This window comes from Pongo pygmaeus, chromosome 16 (genome assembly GCF_028885625.2).
Source record: "Pongo pygmaeus isolate AG05252 chromosome 16, NHGRI_mPonPyg2-v2.0_pri, whole genome shotgun sequence".
NCBI classification, from domain to species: domain Eukaryota; kingdom Metazoa; phylum Chordata; class Mammalia; order Primates; family Hominidae; genus Pongo; species Pongo pygmaeus.
The window spans coordinates 32,113,045-32,124,168 of record NC_072389.2 but is presented as its reverse complement, the minus strand read 5'-3'; the positions used below and the strand labels follow the sequence as shown (position 1 = coordinate 32,124,168).

Sequence of the window (11,124 nt, the reverse complement as noted above, 5' to 3'; positions counted from 1 at the left end):
AGTTTGATGTTGTGTGATTGGTTAGTTGGTTTTATTGTTGATTAGCATATTCTTTTCTGGCACTGCATGGTGTTCCAGGCTACTTGTGTTTTGATTCCTTGCCGAAGCCTAGTATCCATCACGTCTTCAGGAAGCCCTAGTTCCTTTTATTGGAAAATAGAATTTGAAACAAAGATCTGGGCACCAGGTCCACTCATTGCTACTGGGACATCTGTTGATTCAAAGCCTTGCCAGCTGACCGAGAAAATAAATATATCTCTATATATTGACACATAAATATACACATATTTCTAAATATAGCAATATATGTCCATATGCATCTATATTAAATTAAACATGAATTTCTACTAATGCTGCATTACCACATAATCTAAATTATTAGCAGATGAATCAGTTTACCTATTCCCATTTATTTATATGTAGCCTACCATTCTAACAGTGAAACAATTGGCTCTGTAAACAGTTTTGCATTCTGAAAAGACACGCATAGTGCTTCCAGAATAGGTAATCCATATGCCCATGAGAAATGACTTTTACCAACTTTGGTTTTTAGACTTAGACTCTCCCCTCATTTTTAAAGTTACTCAGGTCATTCCCCCTTCCTCCCATTCCCTTCAGTGAAATAACTCATACATTTGTAATACTGTTACATTATTTTGTGCATTTCTTTTTGGGGTCCCCCAACCTACTAAATAATGCTTTAAATTTGCTTGCTTTTAGATTATTTCTTTTTGTTGTAAAATTCTATAGGATGTCAAAAACACTATTATGTATCTATCACTATAACGTCACAAAGAATAATTACACTGCCCCATAGAAAACCCCTGTAATTCGGCTGAGCGCGGTGGCTCACGCCTGTAATCCCAGCACTTCGGGAGGCCAAGGCAGGCAGATCACGAGGTAAGGAGATTGACACCATCCTGGCTAACACGGTGAAACCCCGTCTCTACTAAAAATAGAAAAAGAAATTAGCCGGGCGTGGTGGTGGGCGCCTGTAGTTCCAGCTACTCGGGAGGCTGAGGCAGGAGAATGGCGTGAACCCGGGAGGCGGAGCTTGCAGTGAGCCGAGATCGCGCCAGTGCACTCCAGCCTGGGCGACAGAGCAAGACTCTGTCTCAAAAAAGAAAAGAAAAGAAAAGAAAACCCCTGTAATTCATATTCACCTTTCCTCTCTCCCAAGCCTCTTGTAACCACCAATCTTTTTACTACCTTTATACATTTGTCTTTTCCAGAGTGTTCTGTAAATGGAATTATACAGTATTTTGCTTTTTCCACTTGCGTTTTTCACTTAACAATACACGTTTTAGATTGGTGAAATGTAACTCCATCATTGTTTAAATATTCATTACCCTAATAACAAAGGAGTTGAACAAATCTTCATATCTTTCTTGGATATAATTATAGCATTTTTGGAGAAATGTACATTTTAGTAATTGGCCATTTTACTTAGATATTTGCCTTTTTATTATTGAGTTAAAACATGTTTTATATATGCTGAATATTAGATCCTTATGTGGCTAGCAAAAATTTTCTCCCTTTGGTTTGTCTTTTTACTTTTTGATGATGCACTTTGAATCATAGAAGATTTTAATTCTGATGAAGACCAATATATCTTTTTATTCTGTCACTTATGCATTATCTGTCACATCTTCGAAAACATTGTTTAATAATCTAATGTCATTGAAACATATTTCTATGTTATCTTCTATGGTTTTGGCCTATCTAGCACTTATATTTAGATATATGATTAATTCGAATCAATCATGTATGTGGTGTGAGAGAGGAGTTCAACTTGCATGTAGATATCCACTTGTCCCAGCAACATTTGTTAAAAAATATTTATTTGTTTTTCTTATCGAATTGACTTGGCAAACTTGAAAATCAGTTGATCATGCAGGTAAGCGTTAATTTTTGGACACTCAGTTTTATTGTATTGATGTATATATGTCCATCTTTATACTAGTTCCACAAATCTTTTTTTTTTCTTTTACTTTTTTCTTTTTGTTTTGCGACAGGGTCTTGCTGTCTCACCCAGGCCACAGTACAGTGGCATGATCATGCCTCACTGCAGCCTCCAATTCCTGGGCTCAAGAGATCCTCCCACCTCGGCCTCCTGAGTATGAAGAACTACTCATGTGGGCCACCAAGCCTGGCTAAGTTTTTTAAAACTTTTATTTATTTTTTTTTGAGACAGATTCTCGCTCTGTCACCCAGGCTGGAGTGCAGTGGCATGATCTCGGCTCACTGCAACCTCTGCCTCCTGGGTTCAAGTGATTTTCGTGCCTCAGCCTCCCAAGTAGCTGGGATTATAGGCATGCACCACCACACCTGGCTAATTTTGCATTTTTAGTAGAGATGGAGTTTCACCATGTTGGCCAGGCTGGTCTCGAACTCCTGATCTCAGGTGATCTGCCCTCCTTGGCCTCCCAAAGTGTTGGGATTACAGGCATGAGCCACTGCACCTGGCCAAAAACTTTTTTGTAGAAAAAGATCTCGCTGTGTTACACAGGCTGATCTCAAACTCTTGGCCTCAAGCAATCCTCCTGCCTCAGCCTCCTGAGTAGCTGTGATTACAGGCACAAGCCACTGCACCCAGCCAGTACCACAAAACTTTATTACTATTGCCTTGTAGTCATTTTGTAATCAGGAAGTGTGCATTTACTATGCAGACTTTATTGTTCTTTGTCAAGATTAATTTCTTTGTTCTGGATATATTCCATTTACATATCAGTTTTATAATCAACATGCAAATTTAAGCAAAATTTCATCTGGAATTTTGATGGGGACTGCATTAAATCTGTAGATCCATTTGGAAAATAGTGCTATCTTAGCAATATTAAGCCTTTCAATCAGTGAATATAAAATGCCTTTTCATTTATTTAGGATTTAATTATTTTTGTTGAATAAGTTTTATAGTTTTCAATGTAGATATCTAACAGTTGCTAGTGTGTATAAATGAAATTCATTTCTCTATTTTGACCTTGTTTACTGTAACCTTGATGAACTCATTTTTTATTTCTAATTATATTTCATTAAAATTCCAAGAATTTTCCATTCTCAAGACCATGTCATTTGCATAGTTGACTTTCTTTCCAAATCAGATTATTTGTATTTATTTTTCTAGCCTATTTGTCCTTACTATACCTTCCAGTAAAATGTTAAAAATAGAAGTGGCAAGAGTGGACAACTTTCAAGTAAATTATGATGTTATGTAAGTTATTCATGATTGTCTTTAGGGTGAAGAAAGTTCCTTTCTATGCCTAACTTGCTACATGTTTTTATCATCAGTTGATTTTGCATTGAGCAAGTGTTTAGTCTTCATTTTTGAGATAATCATGTGGATTTTGTCTTTTATTTTACTAATATAGTGCATGAATACTAATTTATTTTGTATGTTGAATCAAATTTGCATTACTGATGTATAAACATCCTTGGTCATACTGTATAATTCTTTTTACATGTTACTGATTTGTTTTGCTCATATTTAACATCTATATTCATAATACATATCCATTTATAATATTCTCTTGAAATATCTTTGTTACATTTCTATTTGAGATCAGGGTAAACTGTCTCCTAAAATGCATTGCGAAGTGCTGTCTTCTCCACTTTACTTGTGTCATTTTTAATTTTTTTGAACTATTGGTTATAGATTGGTATTAATTTTTTAAAAGGTTTGGACATATGCACCAGTGAATCGTAACAACAAACACATGAGCTTGGAAGGGGATCCTTTTCCAAATGAGCCTTCAGTTGAGAGCCCAGCCCGGCCATCATCTAATCTGGATTCCTGGCCCAGGGAAACTGTGAGTAATATGTGTGTGGTTTTGAGGCACTAATTATGTGGTAATTTGTTATGCGGAAACTAATGAGTAGTATAGCAGATAGTAAATGTAATGTGGCGTCCTGGATTAGATCCTAGAACCAAAGAATGACATGACTGCAAAGCCTAGTAAAATATGATAGAAGCCTGTACTTCAGTTAAAATTTTAGTACCACGTACAACTTCTTTGTTTTCCTATATATACTGTGGTTACATTAGATGTTAGCATTCCAGATATCTGAAAGATGTACAAAACTCTCTGTACTATCTATGAATATTTCTGTATATCTAAAATTGTTTCAAATAGTAAAATGTGTAGATATTATTTTGGCACAAAGAAAACAAATCAGAAACAATAACCTCATGCACAGGAAATGAATGAATGTGTAGGAAGGGAAGAGCATCCCATCATTCTGAACACAGGTTGCTTCAGGAAGACAACATCGAGCTCCAGGGACTCTAGTCATCTTTCTTCGTTGCCATCAGACTGCCTACTCCCCACTCACCAATTTGAGTGTCAGTAACCACATCTTCAAAGATAGGTGCTTGTGCCTCACATATATATTCCAGAAAGCCTACTTTCAGACTCTATTTTGAAGTGAATCTGCAGGATCCACTAAAAACTTATTGAAAGACATGACCGCAGGATATTAGAATCCAGTATTAAGAAATGTCAGTGGCTGAGTGCGGTGGCTCACTCCCGTAATCCCAGCACTTTGGGAGGCCGAGGTGGGCAGATCATGAGGTCAGGAGATTGAGGCCATCCTGGCTAACATGGTGAAGCCTCGTCTCTACTAAAAATACAAAAAATTAGCCAGGCATGGTGGCGGGTGCCTGTAGTCCCAGCTACTCAGGAGGCTGAGACAGGAGAATGATGTGAACCCGGGAGGCGGAGCTTGCAGTGAGCCAAGATTGCACCACTGCACTCTAGCCTGGGCAACAGAGCAAGACTCCATCTCGGGGGAAAAAAAAAAAAAAAGTCAGTGAAGGAAATATAAACTGTATTTCTGAATTTAGGAGAGTGTTTCTTCTATGTACAAGTATTCTTTGTTTACTTGCTCAAAAGACAGATATTCCTTCAAGTCTTTGAGAAAACTCTGTGAAAATTGTTATTTTCACTTTACAGACTGAATCATGAATTATTTGGAACCCTGTAGCCTATTGACATTGATATCATGGAATTATATTGTCCCTTGCCAAATCCAAAAGTCTCAAAGTAGATATCATCATGGTCGCAGGTGAGCTGGCTACAAAAAAAAATTTATAAATATGCTACTTTAGGGCAGTCCCTGCTTACAAAGACCTACATATGAATCTCCATACACAAAGTTTTTGGCAGGTGAAGTCAGATGTTGATATCATCAGGCTTTGTGTCCCTACCCAAATCTCATCTTGAATTGCAATCCTCAGGTGTTTAGGGAGAGACCTGGTGGGAAATAATTGGATTATGGGGGTGGTTCCCCCATGCTGTTCTCATGATAGTGAATTCTCGAGAGATTTGATGGTTTTATAACCAGCAGTTTTTCCTTCACTGACACACACTTGCTTGTGCACTCTCTCTCTGTCTCTCTTGCTTTCTTGCTTGTGCACTCTCTCTCTCTTTCTCTCTCTCTGTCTCCCTCTCTCCCTCTCTCCCTCCCCCTCCCTGCCTCCCTCGCCTGCCACCATGTAATATGTACCTGCTTCCCCTTCCGCTTTGATTGTAAGTTTCTGGAGGCCTCCCCAGCTATGTGGAACTATGAGTAAGTTAAACCTCTTTTTTTTTTTTTTTTTTTTTAATAAATTACCCAGTCTCAGGTATGTCTTTATAGCAGTGTGAAAAGAGACTAATACATATGTGTTGTACATAAGTGGAGAAAACAAGATAGAAAAAGCAAAAGAACAAGCCATATACAACATATGCTTAACTCTCCATGCCATGATCCAAGAGACGGAAACAGGCTGAATGAGGATGGTGCATATGTGCTGGCTAAAGAAAGAATCCCACTGCAGAGAGGACTGTCCACTGACCTGCCACCAACAGCTCCCAATTCACAGACCACAGCAATCCGATTGGCAGCACCAGGGTAATGTCCAGGAAACATACCTAAAAAGCCTACAAAGCCGTGTGAATGCGTACTGCAGTCCATAGAGATCCATAAGATTAGCATAATTCCTTTTAAAGTCTGTAATCATGGGGTATATTCTCCACATCAAATCAATAGTGTCAGTGAGAAAATTAGTTCACAGCTTAGAGTCTGGATTGAGAGATACAGCTGACCTGAACCACATTTCTCAAGTCTGAGATCAAGATAATAAGAGCTGTTATTTAGGCGCTATTATTTGGGTATTTGTATTTGTGAAAAGCCTTAACTTCTCCAATCTCATATGCTTTACTCTTTGAGATATAAAAGGCCTCATTTGTACTTCACATCTTAACACATGGAGGATTATTTATTTTAAGTGGATATATATTAATACTTTAATGACTTGTGAAATCTCCTTTTACTCTTCGCTTCAATGCATATTTTAAAATCTGACCAGGCACAGTGGCTCATGCTTGTAATCCTAGCACTTTGGGTGGCCCAGACAGGCAGATCACCTGAGGTCGGGAGTTTGAGACCAGCCTGACCAAAGTGGAGAAACCTCATTGCTACTAAAAATACAAAATTAGCCGGGTGTGGTGGCACATGCCTGTAATCCTGAGGCAGGAGAATCACTTGAACCCAGGAAGTGGTGGTTGCAGTGAGCTGAGATAGTGCCATTGCACTCCAGCCTGGGCGACAGAGCAAGACTCTGTCTCAAAATAATAATAATAATAATAATAATAATAATTTGTCATGATGTATATACTGTGAACACTCTACCTTACTGAAGTATGGATCAACAACAAAAAGACCAGAGTGGAAGGCCATAAATGAGACACAAGAGATCTGGACAAGGAGTGGTCCCTCAAACTGGAAAATCAAAATCAATCAGGTGTGAGAGCTCAGACTTAACAGAAAAAAAGCCAATAGATGCAAAAGTATACTGACATGATGTTACATGATACAGTGTGGTGCACCAAGTCCCCAGACAAAACTTCCGACAGCATGGAAGATATGATTTGCCACAGTATACTAAACCACCAGATTTCACACAGATGGGCCTGGCCACAGCAGTTTTCAAAAGACATCATTGCACACAAGCCAAACTCTTACACCACATCGTGAGGCAAGTGCCCAACACTCTGCACACCCTAGCCTGATTAGAAGTTAGAGTTCAATGAATGAATGGTTCCTATCTTTGAGAACATAACTTCATGTTCACTTAATTCAGTCATCCTGGAGCCTAAAACTCTGGGTAAAATTTTAGTCATAATTCTGAATCATGAACTATATGAGTTTCTTCTTTACTTGATACATTCACGAGGAATTGGGAAAACCAATTCCAATATCCAAGTACCTCAAAGTAGAGTTGAACAAAGTAGCCAGGGACATATCAAAAGGTTTAACAAGGACCATGAAGCATCCACATCTGCAGTGGGTCATCATGAGGCGACTTGCAGGTTCATCAGCCTCATGATTAAAAACATAAATGGAAATGAGGATACAGAGACACACACAAATATTATAGGTTGGAGAATTGAGTTTAGAATGAAGCTTACAAAGACTGTTACTCGTATTTCTAAAATAAAGGCAGGAATTATCAATTTAAAGCTTTTTCTAAGTATTTTTTCTTTTCTTCAACTTTTATTTTAGTTTCAGGAATACATGTGTAGGTTTGTTACCTGAATAAATTGCATGTCACTAGGGTCTAGTGTACAAATGATTTCATCACTAAAGTAGTCAGCTTAATACTCGATAGGTAGTTTAGTTTTTTGACCATCACCCTCCTCCTACCCTTGCTGTCAGGTAGGCCCTGGTGTCTATTGTTCCCATCTTTGTGCCATGCGTACTCAATAAGTCTTTAAAAAGCTAACACTTCAAGGAAAGCTTCCAGTAGCTCTTTACAATTGTGTCTTCCTCCTTAATTGATTTTTTGAATGATAGTTTTTATTTGTTTTTATTTTTTTTCTTTGAGATGGAGTCTCGCTCTTTTGCCAAGGCTGGAGTGCAGTGGCGCGATCTCAGCTCACTGCAAGCTCCACCTCCTGGGTTCATGCCATTCTCCTGTCTCAGCCTCCCTAGTAGCTGGGACTACAGGTGCCCGCCACGCCCGGCTAATTTTTTTGTATTTTTAGTAGAGACAGGGTTTCACCATGTTAGCCAGGATGGTCTCGATGTCCTGACCTTGTGATCCACCCACCTCAGCCTCCCAAAGTGCTGGGATTACAGACGTGAGCCACCGCGCCTGGCCGAATGATAGTTTTTAGAAACTTTTTTGCACTTAAAACAGACAGGAACACAACCGTGATGATTTAACACTGAGAAGTGGGTAGTCTCAGGGAAAACTAATGTGTTTCATTCACGCTGTGGTGCACACAGTCACATCTCTTCACAGAAAGGCATCTTGAATCTGATAGTGTTGAAACACTGTTGGCCAGAAGACAGTCATAATGAGATTGTCCTTATGTACGCTGACATGAACTTGGTCTAAAAACCTCCCATTGATATCTTCAGGTAATATCATCATCATCAAAACTTGCAGAAGGGATGTCAGGAGGTTGAAAAGATAATCTCACAGAGAGTAGCGTAGGAATCCCATCAGAAATGCAGCATCACCAGTGCTTTTGATTAGTACAGATGATATGGGGTTAGTTATTGGCAAGATGGGTTTAAAAGTGATTCCGATAAGTTTTGCCTCAATGAGAGAAATTTTAGGAGAAAAACTTTAATGTATTTTGCCTATATTTCATCTCACAAAATCAAGAATTACATCAAAGATCCGCATGTATAGAAGCTGAAAATAGTTGAACTCTTTTTGAAAAGCTCAGTTTATATATATATGTGGGAGGATTCAGATCATTTGATAAAGATATACTAGATGTGAGCACCATCAGAGCAAGAAGAATGCTATTTTATGGGTACTTTTACCCATATTTTATGGGTGCTTTTGTTATAAATTGGTAGATGGACATTTGTTTTCTCAGGTATGACAGCAGTCAGTCTTTGAGCTCCAATAGTGTACACAGATAATTTCAGTGACCGATTTTGGTAAAAAGAAGAAAAAGTACCCATCCATTTTATTAACAGTGTGTCATCATTTGACTTAATTTCACTGAATATAAAGAACAGCCCGATATTTCATGCAAACCAGATAGAAAGTGGTGTTTATGTAGTGAAGAAGAAAGGAAAAATATTTCTCAAATTTAAAAGCAATGAGAATTTCTAGGGAAACAAATAGAAAAAGTTTCATTGGTTTCTTCTTCTTTTGGTGATAATTTTGTTCTGCTCTTTTAAATAGAAAGCTTTACTTTTTTTTTTTTTTTTTTTTTTTTGATATAAGGTCTCATTCTGTCACCCAGGGTGAGTTCAGTAGCATGATCATAGCTCACTGCAGCCTCGACTTCCCAGTATTCAAGCAGTCCTGCTGCATCAGGCTCCTGAGCATCTGGGACTACAGATGCATACCATGACGCCTAACTAATTTTTGATGTTTTGTAGAAATTGGGTCTTACCTTGTTTCCCACACTGGTCTTGAACTCCTGGATGCAAATGGTACACCCCCAAAAGTCCTGAGATTACAGACGAGAGCCACCACATCTTGCCTCTACCTTAGTTGTTTCATAATGTAATGAGTTTTTCAGCCACAACTGACAGGATAACATAGAAAAGGCAGGTTAGTGGGCCTGGCACAGTGGCTCACGCCAGTTAGCACTTTGCAAGGCCGAGGCGGGCAGATCACAAGGTCAGGAGATTGAGACTATCCTGGCCAACACGGTGAAACCCCGTCTTTACTAAAAATACAAAAACAAAATTAGCCGGGCGTGGTGGTGGGTGCCTGTAGTCCCAGCTACTCAGGAGGCTGAGGCAGGAGAATGGTGTGAACCCGGGAGGTGGAGCTGGCAGTGAGCCAAGATCGCACCACTGCAGTCCAGCCTGGGACAGAGCAAGACTCCGTCTCAAAAAAAAAAAAAAGGAAAAGGCAGGTTAGTGTTCACATGGGGTGGTTCATCTACTTAAATACATTATTTACATCATTTCTAAGGCCATCCCTTCATCCTCAAGCTTGGTGCAAGATCACTGTCATGAACGACCTGTCATTTTCCATTCAGGAATAAGATGAAAGGGTGAAGGCCAAGTTCATTCAAATTACTTGGTTGTGCCTTTGCCTTTTATTTATTTGCTATTCCTGTAGTTCTGTTCACCATGTTTTAGTGGAGTAATGATGACACCACAGCTCTGTCAGTATGGATGTTGGCATCTACGCTCTCTCACATCTTTATCATTAGATGTGGAAAATGGCTTGACAAAATTCAGCCACTGTATTCTCCGGACTCTATGTTCCCTCTTGTCATCTCAGTGTGCCTTCCACAATTTATGCTACAGCACAGCCTGGGAACTACTAAAGCAGTATCCTTACTCAGTAGTAGGTCTCAGACCATTTTTCAAATTTCTCACTTATCGCCATCCTTCACTGATGGACGTGTAGTGTGTGGAATCCATTTTCACATGTAATTCATCCAGTTTTTTTGTTTGTTTGTTTTTACATGTGGCAAGCCATGTCTAATCTCTATTAGTTGTTCCACATCTTGTTTCATTTTTTCTGGAATTACTCAGACATGATTCTTCCCCAGTTAAGTGGTTCTACTTGACCATGTGAAGGTGTGAGGACAAATGTGAGTTCAGCACAGTGAGGAAGGCAGACAGGAACTGGCATTTGTAACATTAAAGAAGAGTTAAGAATTGGTGAAATGTGGCCTGGCACAGTGGCTCACGCCTGTAATCTCAGCACTTTGGGAGGCCGCGGTGGGCAGATCATCTGAGGTCAGGGGTTCAAGACCAGCCTGGCCAACATGGAGAAACCCCGTCTAATAAAAATACAAAATTAGCCAGGCATGGTGGTGCATGCCTGTAATCCCAGCTACTCGGGAGGCTGAGGTAGGAGAATCACTTGAACCTGGGAGGTGGAGGTTGTGGTGAGCTGAGATCGCGCCATTGCACTCCAGCCTGGGCAACAAGAGTGAAACTCCATCTCAAAAAAAAAAAAAAAAAAAAAAAGCTGAAATGTAGTCACCAATAAAGATTTGGAAATATTTATCAAAGGAGCCATATTAACAGAGCTGATAGAGGTGAACAATATTTTTCTCAGTCTCAGAGGGCAAAACTGTGGGAAGGACAGAAGAGGAGCAAGTAGATGAGGTAGAAACAGGCAGGTCAATGAGAGGAGCTCTGCAGTGT

The 11,124-nt window shown here is 39.3% G+C and overlaps 1 long non-coding RNA gene across 2 annotated transcripts in view; it reads left to right on the top strand.

Annotated features, from left to right (window-relative positions):
• The first annotated feature begins 808 nt into the window (after window positions 1-808).
• The window catches only part of LOC129013567 (uncharacterized), a 189,082-nt gene continuing 178,766 nt past the window's right edge, over window positions 809-11,124 (top strand). Inside the window, exons 1-2 of one of the 2 annotated variants that reach the window (XR_008494026.2) lie at window positions 809-900; window positions 3,675-3,806. This is a non-coding gene — a long non-coding RNA (uncharacterized LOC129013567). Of the gene's footprint in view, window positions 901-2,025; window positions 2,136-3,674; window positions 3,807-11,124 lie in introns of those variants that run through there. The other variant, XR_008494027.2, reaches the window with a different exon arrangement.